Below are 15,367 nucleotides of genomic sequence, written 5' to 3' on the forward strand. Positions count from 1 at the left end.
TGCTTTTTATAACTTTAGAAATATCTGATATATTTAAAAACATATGATGCATAAGAATAATTTATAAACAATGTGTTCTTGTTTTGTTCTTTGCTTAGGTTTATTTATAAGATTAATTAGTTTTATATAAAACTTGTAACTTATTTATTGAACCGTTTATTTCTTCTTGTGTGTTCTGTTTCCAACCTTACATTTTTAAGGATATAATGTCATTACTAGGAATTGGTGAACTTTGGTCTATAATTGATTTTAAATCCTGAAAAATAGAGAATTGTATTAATGCCAATTATTTGTGTGTATATGGAAATGTGTTATTACATAACTGACAGCTTGTTATAATCACAAGCAAGGAAAGTAGGGATAATTTCCCATTAGCAATTTTGGAACATAAACATAAATATTGATAAAAATATTATTTTAAATTTAGACTATATAGAAAGTAATTGAGATAAGAGATACCTATTGTTAAAAATAAATATATATATTTTAGAATTTCTAAATATTTGCTAGATGTATGTAATTTGGTCATCCAGAGAGTACGTCAAAAGTATTGTTGCACATGTTTTTTTTATAGAAAATAAGAGAGAATAACACATACTAAGAAAAAGCTTTAAAAACATGGATACGATGCTAATATATGCTTACATTTTTTCTCACTTCAAAAAAACCTCAGTATATAGTATTTCCACTTCTACCAGAGACATGGAGATAAGAATTTTCTCAACCAAATCTTCAATAGTTCTCATGTCACTGAACTAATATATGCTTAAGACTTTGCTTTTTCTTTTTTAAAAATATTAACAAGAATTGTTGAGCCTTCTTTCAGAATGAAACGTACTAGCTTTTCCCTTACTGTGCTGATTTGTGGTTATTTTCATCAAAAGTGTTTAATCAACATATGGCCACTATGCTTTTGTTTGTTATACTGAAAATGAGTCAGTTGATATAATGCTATTCACTGAAAATTATGCAGAAATATAATTGTTCCAGTAGCTGTGGTTTCATAACTAATTACTCCAAAACTTAGTGGCATAAAATAACCCTTAACAATGCTTATGGAGTCTGTTGACCAGGAAGTCACACAGTGCTTAGCTTATTTTACTTCACCAAGGGATAATGCCTCACTTGAAAGACTAGAAGACTAGGGAATTTGAAAACTCACATACTCACTTGACTAGCAGTTAATCCTAGAACTTGGCTAAGACCTTAGCTGGGATGGTCACTGGAATACCTGCAAGGAGCCTAACCACGTGACTAGGACTTCTTCATTACATGGTGACTAGGTTCCTTGGTTGAGGGAGGGAGAGAGAGAGAGAGAGAGAGAGACAGAGACAAAGAGACAGAGAGAGAGAGAGAGAGTCTTTTTTAATGGCATAGCCTCGAATGTTAGACAATATCACTCTGTCCTACGTATTGAACAGAAGTGTCAAAATCCTCCTTCCTTCAAATTCAAGGAAACAAAATTGATTCTAACGTTTGACAAAAATGGATAAGTTTGCAAAGATGTGGATATAAAGATATTGCTGTGGGAACTTTTGGAAAACAATCCTCCTCAATATTGAAAAATCAAATTAGAGATGTTGGTCTAGGGGTACTTATTTATGTTTTAATTTTTATTCTTTTCTTTGTGACACATTTTAAATAAAAATCATATATTTTTACAATAAAATAATTGAAATAAATAATTTGGGTGTATACCAGGAAAATCATCAGTATCACACTTTTCTTATACAGATTAGAGAAAATATAAAACTATATTTTATCCCTTTAGTTATTCATATAGTTTATATACATAGCAGGCATGACAGTTAATCATCATTTTATCCTTGAATATCCTTTATTTAACAGGAAAAAATATAATAATTGTAGGCTACATTTAAGGATATCCATCAATTTTAAGATTAAGCAGTTGTGAGACCACATTGTGGAACAGAATAATAAAACAGTGATCAATGCTGTGACAACTGATTAATGACAATAAATTTAGAAAATATTATCCCTGATTTTCAAATTTTTCTTTGTTGCTAAAGTGTCCATATTCATTTCCTAAGGAATTTCGTAACAAACTACTGCAAACCTTGGCTTGTAGATGCATCACTCTGTCTCTTCTAAGGATAGTTACCATTGAACTTAGAGTCCACCTAAATTATCCTAGGATTATTTTCTCTTGAATTGCTTATTTAAATACATCTGGAAAGACTATTTTTTCTAAATAACATTTTCTAAATAACATTTCTAGTTGTAGGTGTGCATGTCTTTGAGGGGACCATCATTAAACTCAATGCAGTAACAATGGCAATATTTCTCCAAATATATAAAGAAGTTATTAGCATACAAATTAAAGTCTTTTTAGCTGCTTAATTTTCAGTGGCTATTTTTTACCCAATGTTATCAGCATTGTGCTTCTAGTCATCAGTAATTCACATACTTTATGAACTCAGGAAAATATTTTTGATGCTGAATTAGCAATAAATTAAGGTTACCATAGATCTCTTGTAATATTTTTAAAAGTTATAAATAACACTCTTTGCTTATTCAACTAGCTGGCTTAAATTCAGTCCACATGTGAACCAGCAGATTAAGATATCTCCCTGTTCACCAAGACACAACCTCCCCAGGAAAACAAAAAGAAAAGAATAAAGAAAAATATGGACTATATAATTTGTTAAAACTCTTGACTACATGGCATATAATCATTCAGTTTATTCTAAAGTATAGGTAATAAGTAACAGATTAAATAGATTGTAATGCCAGAAGTCTAATGTAACCAATTAATTTTTATTATTAATTTTTTATTGATGTGTGTTTGTTGCTAACTTTCAACTTTTCCAGATAGCCTCATGTATATTACTTTTTAAAAGCCTGATTTTTACATGTTCAAATAAGGTATAAAAATTATCTATTTCATGTATCTACAAATTTTCACAATCTTTTTCTCAACATCATTCCTGTCTCTACAACATTATGATTGAATATCTTAACTTCATGACTTTTGAAAATAAATTATGTACAATCTGCATAGTATAAAATCCAAGATGTTTATTTCCAAGAAAATATTACTTTCTGGATTAATTCATGTTACATAGCGACTGTAAATTTTTGATACTCTTTGTAGATGCTTATGCTTAAAAATATTTTCAAAATTTGTAGATAGTACAAGAAAGCAAAATTTATTTGTCATATTTTTGCTTGATAGTTATTGAAAGTATTCTTCACTTTAATGTATGTGCACAGATTCCTGTTGTGACACTTGGTGAATAAATATAAAATAATATAGTATTCAACATTGATACAGATAAATAATGTAGATTTTAGAAACTCTGTGAATGAATTGTGTATTATAAAACAACTGTTAGGGTATTGAATTGATGAGGCCAGTTAGGTCTAATTTCACAGACATGAGAATTTATAGCTGGAAGAGAACTTCGCAAATTATGGACCTAAGGCAGAAAAAAGTTAAATAACTAGTTCAGGCCAGTGTGAGAGAATATTTTGTCTCCCAGTCTATTTTCTTTATATTGTGTCATTACATTTAAGAAAATGACTTCAAACTGTGCCCCATATTAATGGCTTTATACTTTAGTTATAGGCAAATTATTCAATAATAATGAAATATTATTGTTATCTGACATTCCATTTGTGCATCATAATGTCTTTGAAACTTATTTACATTTTTTAACAAAGAAAATATCTTATTTAAACCAAAGTTAAAATAACTGTTAATCAAGTTAAAAAATGTACAATATTGCCGGGCGCGGTGGCTCAAGCCTGTAATCCCAGCACTTTGGGAGGCCGAGACGGGCGGATCACGAGGTCAGGAGATCGAGACCATCCTGGCTGACACGGTGAAACCCCGTCTCTACTAAAAAATACAAAAACTTAGCCGGGCGAGGTGGCGGGCGCCTGTAGTCCCAGCTACTCGGGAGGCTGAGGCAGGAGAATGGCGTGAACCCGGGAGGCGGAGCTTGCAGTGAGCTGAGATCCGGCCACTGCACTCCAGCCCGGGAGACAGAGCGAGACTCCGTCTCAAAAAAAAAAAAAAAAAAAAATGTACAATATTATGCAAAATTAAGAGCTTAACTTAAATAAACATATGTAAAGTTGATTAACTTACATAGTCTATTTTATGACTCTGCAACACAAGTAGATATCACAAAATTGTTTTAAAAGTTGAAAGAGTTTGTGCTTTTATTAGGTTCATAGAGTTATAAAGTAATAACTGCTATTTTAATATTTCATAACCTAATTAAGTGTGTAGTGTTTATGAATCTGGCTTTCACTGAAACTTTTTCATTAGGTTTTAACTAAAACTATCTCCTATTAACAAAATGACTGGAAATAGCAATCTTAAAATTGTTGTACTTTCATAAATGATGGTTATAAATAGTCACTCCTTTCTAATACTGTACTTAATAAATAAGGAACTACAAAATCAATGCCCAATACCCACCAATTTTATTTTAGCTCAAATATAGATGTAAGTTGTATTAAAACAAAAATAATAGCTCTCAAATTTAGAAAATCAGTAAATTAAAGAGTTTGAAAAACTTACAATGTACATTTCTAAAATATTTGAAACAATAAATTTAAAGATTGAGATATCATATCCTGTGTCGGTGAATACTTTTTGAAAATTTTGTACATTCAAATAATTATTTATTCTTCTCTCCTTCTCCCCATTTTACCACTACCATTCTCAGCCTCTTAGCTTAAGATCTGGAAGACATCCCTTCTTACTAGGTAGTCCTGCTCTCAGAATCATGAGGGCACTCTCTCAATGTTAACCACTGCTCTTTGTGCATTCTCCAAGGAAAACAAATGACCAGGGTACATTCTTCCCCAGAAATCTCAAAGTACATCATTCAAATAAATATAATGTTTTTTCCCACCCACCATGGTTTCTGTTATTTTCTGTTCAATTTTTCTTATTCATTTTTAAAATTAGACACATAGTTTCAAAATTGTCAAATTTATTAAGTATATTTAAAGTAGTTAATTTTACCATAAAATTCTACCCCAATGAAATAAAGCTATGGAAAACAATATGGAAGTTCCTCAAAACAATAAAAAATAGTTCTCCCAAAAGATCCAGCAATCTCACTTCCGGGCGTACCTCTAAAATGATTGAAATCAGATTTTCAAAGAGATATCTGCACTTGCATATTCATTGAAGAATCATGTATAATAGCTAAGATGTAGAAACAACCCAAATTCCATCAACAGATGAATGAATAAAAAGTTGTGATATACACATACGATAAAATATTATTCAGTCCTAAAAAAGGAAATCCTACCATTATTTGCAACAACATAGATAAACCTGAAAGAAGTTCTGCTCAGTGAAATAAATCAGTCACAGAAGGACATAGAGTACATGATTTATATGAGGCATATCAAATAGCCAAAGGTATGGAAATAGGCTGTAGAGTGTTGATTACCAGGGAATGGAACAGAGGGCCATGGAAATTGTTTAACTGGTATAAAGCTACAGTTATACAAGATGAGTAAGTTGTACTGTGCAACATGATTCCTATAGTAAATAATAATGTATTGTTTTCTTAAGTGCTTTTTAAGAGCGTAGATCTCATTTTAGGTGTTCTCACCACAAAAACAAAGTCAAAGGGACATACGAAAGCTTTTGGAGGTGATAGACATGTTTACTATCTGGATTGTGATGATAGTAACATGAGTTTATACATACGTTCAAACTCATCAAATTGTATGCATTAATTATGTGAATTTTTTATACCATTATACCTTAATAAAGGTGTGGGAGAAAAGAAATCATAGGAAGTCAGACAGACAATGTGGATCACTGAAAAATAAATAGTGAGATTAGTAAAAGTAGACAGTAATAAAAATTATTTGAGGAGTTATAAATCATTTTACTAGCTTTAGATTTCATTATGTGAGCATTTGCAACCATTTGAAGTATTTTTATATAGTAAGTAAAATAGCCTAATGTATATTTTAAGAAAATCACTTTTCTTATTTATTGAGAAATAGACTGAAAGAGAAGGAATTGAAATAGGAGACAAAGCATCATGGATCTAATATCTTTGTATTATCCTAAAGGCAGTGATGTATTGGTAAAACTTGAACAACCAGACATGTGAGAAAAACCGAGGAAGAAATAAAGAGAAAGGAAGAAAGGAGGGAAGGAAAACGCTCTGGGGAAGAGACTGATATTTTTAAAATTTAGACATAATCTAATAAAATGTTAATGGTTACTGAAAAATATACATCTGGAGAATATAATTTTAACTTCCTGAAAACAAGGAAAAAATCAAAAGGTGGTGTATAATTTCCAGGTCAACTTGTTGATGACAAACTTATCATAAATGTAAAATCTATGTCTCACCAGCAAAGTTGTATGTTCATTTCTGATATTTTTTCATAATAAAACTTATATGGAAATAGAAGTGCCAAGAAGAGCAAAGGATGTCTTGAATAAAAGAGTATATATGGGATGACTTGTTCTACAAATATCAAGTCACATATTTAACAAGATTTTTGCAGTATAAATTAGATAAAGGGAATGTACATCTTTAGGATACAGTTTAATGAATTGTGGCAAATGAATACTATTACCTTGAACTAAAACACTTATTAAGAAATAGAACATTTATATCACCCTAGAAAATTCTTAGTTCCCCTTGTCAATCAGTTCCCTACAAATCTGTCCCTGGTAACAACTGCTATGACTTGTAATACTATGTAAGTATTGCAAGTACTATTTTTCAAACTGTGACTTGTAGTTTGATTATGTGTGTGTGTGTGTGTGTGTGTATATATATATATATATATATATATTTTTTTTTTTTTTTTTTTTTTTTTTTTTTTTTGAGACACAGTCTTGCTCTGTTGCCCAGGCTGGAGTGGATGGCTTGATCTCGGCTCAGTGCAAGCTCCGCCTCCCAGGTTCACACCATTCTCCTGCCTCAGCCTCCTGAGTAGCTAGGACTACAGACACCCACCACCGCACCCGGCTAATTTTTTGTATTTTTAGTAAATACTGGGTTTCATCGTGTTAGCCAGGATGGTCTCAATTTCCTGATCTCGTGATCCACCTGCCTTGTCGTCCCAAAGTGCTGGGATTACAGGCATGAGCCACCGTGCCCGGCTTTATGTTAATAGATTTTTAAGAGTAATTTTAATTTGGTAAAGTTTAACATATGATTTTTACTCTCATTTTTTTTTGAGACAGGGTCTCATTGTGTTTCCCAGGCTAGAGTGAGTGCAGTGATGTGATCTCTGCTCATTGCAACTGCAACCCACCAGGACCTAGTGGTCCTCCCACTAGAGTAGCTGGGACTGCAGGTGCTCACCACCAAGTCTGGCTAATTTTGTACATTTTTTCTTTTTTGTGGAGACCAGGTCTTACTATGTTGCCCAGGCTGGTCTCTATCTCCTGGGCTCAAGTGATCCTCTTGCCTTGGCCTCCCAAAATGCTGGGATTACCTGCATGAGACACTGTGCCCAACAAATATGTCATATTTTTAAATGTTATGATTAGTGATTTTGTGTGTTCCTTCAAGGAATCTGTTTCTACTCAAGATTCTATTAATAAAATTTTTGTGTTATTCTTTAGAAATTGTACAGATGTTACCTTCAGGCCTATGATCCATTAAAATTTGTTTGTTTGTATGGTGTCAAAGTTGGGATTGGTATTCTATTTTTTCATTATATATAATGAGTTGGGCTAGGGCCATTTGTTTAACAAATTAGTCATTTTCTATTGAAGTACATTGCATCTTTGCCATATATCAGCTGACCAGATATACCTCTATTTTGGATTTTTTTTATTCCATTCATTTGTTTGTCTGTGTTTTATAAATGCCACACTGAGTTCATAACTAACTTTGTAGTAAGCATTGCTACAACTGGGTATAATTTCTTCAAGTTTATCATTTTCAAAATAGTTTAGATTATTCTAGGTTCTTTGTTTTTCCAAATAAATTTTAGAATTAGCTTTTTATTTCTAAAAGTCAACAAACAGAATCTCAGTTGGAATTTGATTTGGATTTTATTCAATTTGTTGATAAAATTTAAAATGAATGTCTTAATACTGAGTCTATCAATTCATGAACATAGTCTATCTCTCAATTTATTTATATGTCCTTTAATTTCTTTAATATTTTGTAATGCTTTAATATAGAGTCTTATTATTTCACATTACATATTTCACAGAATGTATTTCATAAAGGGTATTTCATATGGCTTGGCTGTGTCTCCACCCAAATCTCATCTTGAATTGTAGCCCTCATGATTCCTGTGCATTGTGGGAGTAACCCGGTGGGAGATAATTGAACCATGGGGGCAGTTTCCTCCATACTGTTCTCGTGGCAGTGAATATGTCTCACAAGATCTGGTGTTTTTATAAGGGGAAATTCCTTTCACTTGGCCCTCATTCTCTCTCTTCCCTGCTGCCATGTAAGATGTGACTTGCTTCTCCTTGCCTTCTGCCATGAGTGTGAGGCTTCCCCAGCCACATAGAACTGTGAGTCCTTTAAAACTCTTTTTCTTTATTAATGACCCAGACTTGGGTATATTTTTATTAGCAGCATGAAAATGGACTAATACAGTAATTTGGTCCTGGGAGTGGGACGCTGCTGTAAAGATACCAAAAAAAGTGGAAGAAACTTTGGAACAGGGTAACAGAAGGCGGTTGGAACAGGCTGGAGGGCTTCGAAGAAGACAGGAAAATGTGGGAAAGTTTGGAACTTCCTAGAAATTTGTTGAATGGCTTTGACCAAAATGCTGATCATGATATGGACAATGAAATCCAAACTGAGGTAGTCTCATGGAGATGAGAAACTTGTTGGGAACCACAGTAAAAGTGACTCTTGTTATGTTTTAGCAAAAAGGCGAATGGCATTTTGCCCCTGACCTAGGGATTTGTGGAACTTTTAACTTGAGATGATTTAGGGTAGCTAGTGGAAGAAATTTCTAAGCAGCAAAGCATTCAAGAGGTGACCTGAATGCTGATGAAAGAACTCAGTTTTTATAGAGAAACAGAGCATAAAAGTTTGGAAAATTTTTAGCCTGCAATGTGATAGAAAAGTAAACCCCATTTTCCATGGAGGAATTCAAGCCAGCTGCAGAAATTTGCATAAGTAATGAGGATCCAAATGTTAATCACCAAGACAATGGGGAAAATGTCTCCAGGGCATGTCAGGGAACTTTACAGCAGCCCCTCCCATCACAGAGGCCTAGGCACAGAGGCCATAGGCACAGAGGCCTAGGAGGAAAATAATTTTTTGTGGGCCCCCCTGCTGTGTGCAGTCTAGGAACTTGGTGCCCTGCATCCCTGCTGCTCTAGCCATGACTGAAAGGGGCAAAGGTACAGCTCAGGCTGTTGCTTTAGAGGGTGCAGGCCCCAAGCCTTGGCAGTTTCCATGTATTGTTGAGCCTGTAGGTACACAGAAGTCAACAACTGAGGTTTGGGAACCTCCACCTAGATTTCAGAGAATGTGTGAAAGTGCCTGGATGTGCAGGCAAAAGTTTGCTGCAGGGGCAGGGCCTTTAAGGAAAACTTCAAGGGTAGTGCAGAAGGGAAATGTGGGGTTGAAGCCCCCACACAGAGTCCCCACTGGGGCACAGCCTAGTGGAGCTGTGAGAAGAGGGCTACCATCTTCTAGGCCTTAGAATGGTAGATCCACCTACAACTTACATTGTGTACCTGGAAAAGCCACAGACACTCGATGGCAGCCCATGAATGGAGCAGGGAGGGAGGCTAGACCCTGCAAAGCCACTGGGGTGGAGCTGCTCAAGACCATGGGAGCCCACCTCTTGTATACGTGTGAGCTGGATGTAAGACATGGAGTCAATGAATATCATTTTGGAATTTTAAGATTTGACTGCCCCCTCCCTGGATTTCAGACTTGCATGGGGCATTTCTCCCATTTGAAATGGGTATATTTATCAAATACTTTTACTCCCATTGTATCTAGGAAGTAATTAACTTGCTCTTGGTTTTACAGCCTAATAGACAGAAGGGACTTGCCTTGTCTTGGATGAGACTTTGGACTGTGGACTTTTGAGTTAATGCTGAAATGAATTAAGACATTGAAGGACTACTGAGAAGGCATGATTGGTTATGAAATGTGAGGATATGAGATTTGAGAGCAAAATGATATAGTTTGGCTATGTCCCCAGCTGAATCTCATCTTGAGCTGTAGCTCTCATAATACATGTTGTGGGAATGATCCAGTGGGAGATAACTGAAACATTGGGGCGTTGTTCCCCATACTGTTCTGATGGTAATAAGTCTCACAAGATCTGATGGTTTGATAAAGAGGAAATCCATTTCACTTGACTCTCATTCCCTCTCTTCCCTGCCACTACATAAGATATGACTTGCTTCTCCTTGCTCTCTACCACGATTATGAGGCCTCCTCAGCCACATGGAACTGTGAGTCCATTAAAACTCTTTTTCCTTATAAATTACCCAGTCTCGCATATGTCTTTATTGGCAGTGTGAAAATGGACTAATACATATACTTCAGTAATATTTTCTCATTATTTGTTGCTATTATATGTAGAATTATGTGTACTCACCTTGGACCCATGTCCCTGTAAAATTAATTTGCTATTCGAGTAGATAGCTGTAGCTTGCTTGGGATATTCTACATAGACAATCACATCTTTTGCAAAAAGTAAAAAATCATGATTTTTTTTTTTTTTGGCTGGACATATACCTATAATTTAATTCTTGCATTATTTAATCTGTTAGTAATATCAGTAAAATACTGAATAGAAGTGGTGAGAGCTGAAATCCTTGCCTTTAACCAATTGATCATAGAGGGAAAGCCTTTAGCTTTTCACTATTAATAATGCTGTGAGTTATAGCGTTTCCATAGATAATCTTTATTAGGTTGAGAAAGTTCTTTAATTCATAAGCTCCTGACAAGTTGTCAAATGAATAGGTATTGAATTTTGTCAAATATCTTTTCTGCAACCATTTAGGTGATCACATGGGTTTTCTCTTTTTCATCTCTTTTCTGAAGTTACACCTTCAGAGATTTTGTATTGTTGACCTAATCTTGCATAACTAAAGTCCATTTAGCTATTACGTATTACCCTTTTGATATCTTCCAAGACTTGATTCACTAAATATTAAAAAGTTTATGTGTGATAGTGTGATATACTTCTAAAAATTGTTTTTTTTTAAATGTCTTTATACAATTTTAGTATCAGAAGTGTGATAGCTTTATACAATGAATAGGGAAGTATATTGTCTCTTCTCTTTAGTGAAAGACAATCTGTAGATTAATTTTAATTTTAATTTTTATAATTCACCAGTAAATAATGTGAGGTGAAGTTTGAAGCCAGGTTTTTGATTACAGATTGAATTTCTATGCCTTACCCTTTTGTTATCTTCCAAGACTTATTTCATTAAATATTAAAAGAAGGTTTATGTTTAACAGTGTGATATACTTAAAAAAAATTTTTTTTGCAATGTCTTTATACAGTTTTGGTATCAGAAGTGTGATAGCTTTCTACAATGAATTGGGAAGCATATTTTCTTTTTTACTTATTGAAAAACAATCTGTAGATTGATTTTTATTTTTGTAATATACCAGTGAAATAATGTGAGGTGAAGTTTGAAGGCAGGTTTTTGATTACAGATTCAATATCCTTAACATATAAAATTTAAACCAAACACATTTGTTCATTTTGTTAACAAAGTAGTTAACAAATGTAACTGGTTACCACAAAATAATTTGTTTGGTGCCAGTTATGGACAATTGTTTATATTTGCCATATACAAGGGATTTGCTTATTTCACCTATGTTAATTAATTCTTATTCTTCTCAGAGCTATAAGTTATTTAAACGTGTTTCTTAATATCCAAATATTTTGGTTCTTTTCTGAATATTTTCTTGATATTTATATTTATTTTAAAGTTGTTGTGTCAGACAATACACTGTACAATTTCAATCTTTGTGGTCTGTGACTCAGAATATCGTCTATCTTTGTAAATATTTCATGGATATTTGGAAGTAAATAGATTTTTCTACTATTTGGTGGATAAGTTTTCTGTAAATATCAAATAGATCAAGTTTGTAAATAACATTCCCTAAATCATCTAAAACTCTACTGATTCTATTAATCTATCTATCTATCTATCTATCTATCTATCTATCTATAAATAAATAAATACATATTTGGTCTAACCGGTTCTTTCTTTAATTACTCAGGGAGTGAAACTAACGTATCTGATCCCAGTAGTATTGAAAATTTATTTATCCTTTTTATTTTCTCCGTTTTTGCTCCACGAATTTTGAAGCACTATTTTTAGACTTGCATAAGTTTCAGATGTTATGGGTTCCACATGAATTGATTCTTTTTTTTTTTTTTTTTTTTTTTTTTTGAGACAGAGTCTCACACTGTCACCCAGGCTGGATTGCAGCGGTGCGATCTCGGCTCACTGCAAGCTCCTGGGTTCGGGTTCACGCCATTCTCCTGCCTCAGCCTCCCACGCCCGGCTACTTTTTGTGTTTTTAGTAGAGACGGGGTTTCACTGTGTAGCCAGGATGGTCTCCATCTCCTGACCTCGTGATTCGCCCGCCTCGGCCTCCCAAAGTGCTGGGATTCCAGGCGTGAGCCACTGCGCCCGGCCGAACTGATTATTTTAGTATATGAAATGTGCACTTTTATGTCAATGAAGATGAAAACTCTTTTTGTTAAAGTTCTCTTTGATAACAATACAAAGTGTTTTATGTTTACTTTTTTATGGTATACAATTTTCCATATTTTCAATTTCACCTACTTGAATCATCATTTTTAAAGTATATTTCTTGGAACAGTGTGTGGTTGAATGTTTTCTTATTATCCTAGCTGAATGCATGATTTTCTCATATAATTTAGGTACATATTCCATTTCAAATGTAGATATTGGAATGATATTTTCTCAGATTATTAGCTATCATCGCTATCATGAATTGTTTATGATACACATTATGTCACAGAAATTGCTACTTACTTTGTAATATAATTAATTCTTTTTGTCAACTGTAAAATTTGTACTTTTTAGATTTTTGCTTTAGAAGACTTTTGTCAATTAAAGATTACTAAAATAGTATGTTTTTCTATTTGACCTATATGTCGCTTTGATATTTACATTTTTATATTCATTTGAAGTGTGCTTCATTTGCTGTGATATTTTCTCCAACTTTAATTTTTATACACTCATTAGGTCAAGTGTTATTAATATCATCTATTACAAAGGTAACTTCAGCCCCCTTCTCATTTGTTGGTAACAAACAACATGTACAAACTTCTTATATACAGAAAGGTGTTTTTATTTTGTTTTTCTAAACTCTTAGTCCCAATTATTGTTAGGCTTGTTTCAAGGAAAATATTTATTTATTTATTTTTAATTTCTATACTATTATAGATTTATAGTGTGTTTCATTTGGGAAAGAAACAGTAATTTTTGAATTTTATGTGTTCATGTATTTATCATTAATTCATGAATTTCATTGAAATCCTACTGGAGATTTTACTGTCTATAATACAGAACAAACTTTTCAGTGTTAAATACACATGATAATGTTACATAAAATTCAAAGAGTCTTAATGATCCAGGTGGTTTTTACATTTTTTTGTTAGAAAGATCATGCAAAAAAATAAATATGTATGCAAAATTAATGTTTAAATCAAAATTCGGTGGGTTGATTTAATTCTCCCACTTATTCAAAGAACTTACCAAATCCAGATGGGAAAGATAATACCAGTATATGCCAGAATAAACAAATAAAAATTTGGAAGCCAAATTGAATAATTGGTTTTTACTTCAGCCCTACCAGCTGTCTGGAAACTGATAACTACAGCCACCTGCCTCATTATAATCACTACTATTCACAATTTGTACCAATATGTTGATGCAAAAGGTTTTTTATAAGACCACTTGTTTGGATTATTTTTAACTATCTTAAAGTATTTTTTGTTTAGTTGCCTTGATTGGCAATATATTGAAATTAAAACACCAAATAATATGTGCAAATATATAATTAATTCATCATTAATATTTGAAAACATTGCATGATGCTGTATTCTTTTACAAGGAGTATATATTAGGCAAGTAAAATAGTAATTATTAATTAAAATATATTATGAAAAGCGCCATATGTTAAAATCGGGTGAACCAATATATCATATCCATATTCATTTCTATGATTCTCTGAGTAATTCTAAATAACTGAATTCAAATTAATTAGAAAAAGATGCTACATTTCAGAAATAAGAGTTATTTTCTAATGTCTTAATTTCAAATACTGCACATCCGATTTGTTGGAACTGGAATAAATATTAGGTTGGTGTAAAAGTAATTGCGGTTTTGCCATCGCTTTCAATGGCAAAATCGCGATTACATTTGCAGTAACCTAATTACAAATTTTGAAATATTTTAGGCTTGAGAAAGTAATGTTATACCAGGTATTTATATTTTGCACAATATAAAACATACAAAATAAATTCATTTAGAAATATACTTAATTTGGGCCGGGCGCGGTGGCTCACGCCTGTAATCCCAGCACTTTGGGAGGCCGAGGTGGGTGGATCATGAGGTCAGGAGATGGAGACCATCCTGGCTAACACGGTGAAACCCCATCTCTACTAAAAAATACAAAAAATTAGCCGGGCATGGTGGCAGGCTCCTGTAGTCCCAGCTACTCGGGAGGCTGAGGCAGGAGAATGGAGTGAACCCGGGAGAATGGAGTGAACCCGGCAGGCGGAGCTTGCAGTGAACCGAGACAGCGCCACTGCACTCCAGCCTGGGTGACAGTGCGAGACTCTGTCTCAAAAAACAAACAAACAAACAAACAAAAAATAAATATACTAAATTTGTAGTAAAATACAGAGCAATCTCAATTCTACTACAAACACTATTCCAATGATATTTTTGCTATTTCAGAATGAGTAACTGAAATCCATATGCAAGATATTGTCCATTAAAATATTAAATGTAGTATATCTGTAATACATAGTTAAATATTATACTATGTATCATTATATATTTAAATGACATATTACATACCATGAATAATTATGTATATATTTCTTAATGTGCTAAGCAATTTTCCAAAATACATTTTAAAGTCTTTGCATGAATATTCTGACAAAATTTTATTTTTTAAAATTGTGTTTATTTATTTATTTATATATTTTGAGATGGGGTCTTGCTCTGTTGCCCACAATGAAGTGCTGTAGCATGATCATAGCTCACTGAAGCCTTGAACTCCTGGGCTAAAGCGATCCACCAACCTCACCCTCCAGAGTAACTGAGATTACAGGCAAAAGCCACCATGTTGGGCCGTGATTACATTTTAAATTATATTCTATACCTCACATTACTGACCCA

Source organism: Macaca fascicularis, chromosome 6 (assembly GCF_037993035.2).
Source record: "Macaca fascicularis isolate 582-1 chromosome 6, T2T-MFA8v1.1".
Classification (NCBI taxonomy): domain Eukaryota; kingdom Metazoa; phylum Chordata; class Mammalia; order Primates; family Cercopithecidae; genus Macaca; species Macaca fascicularis.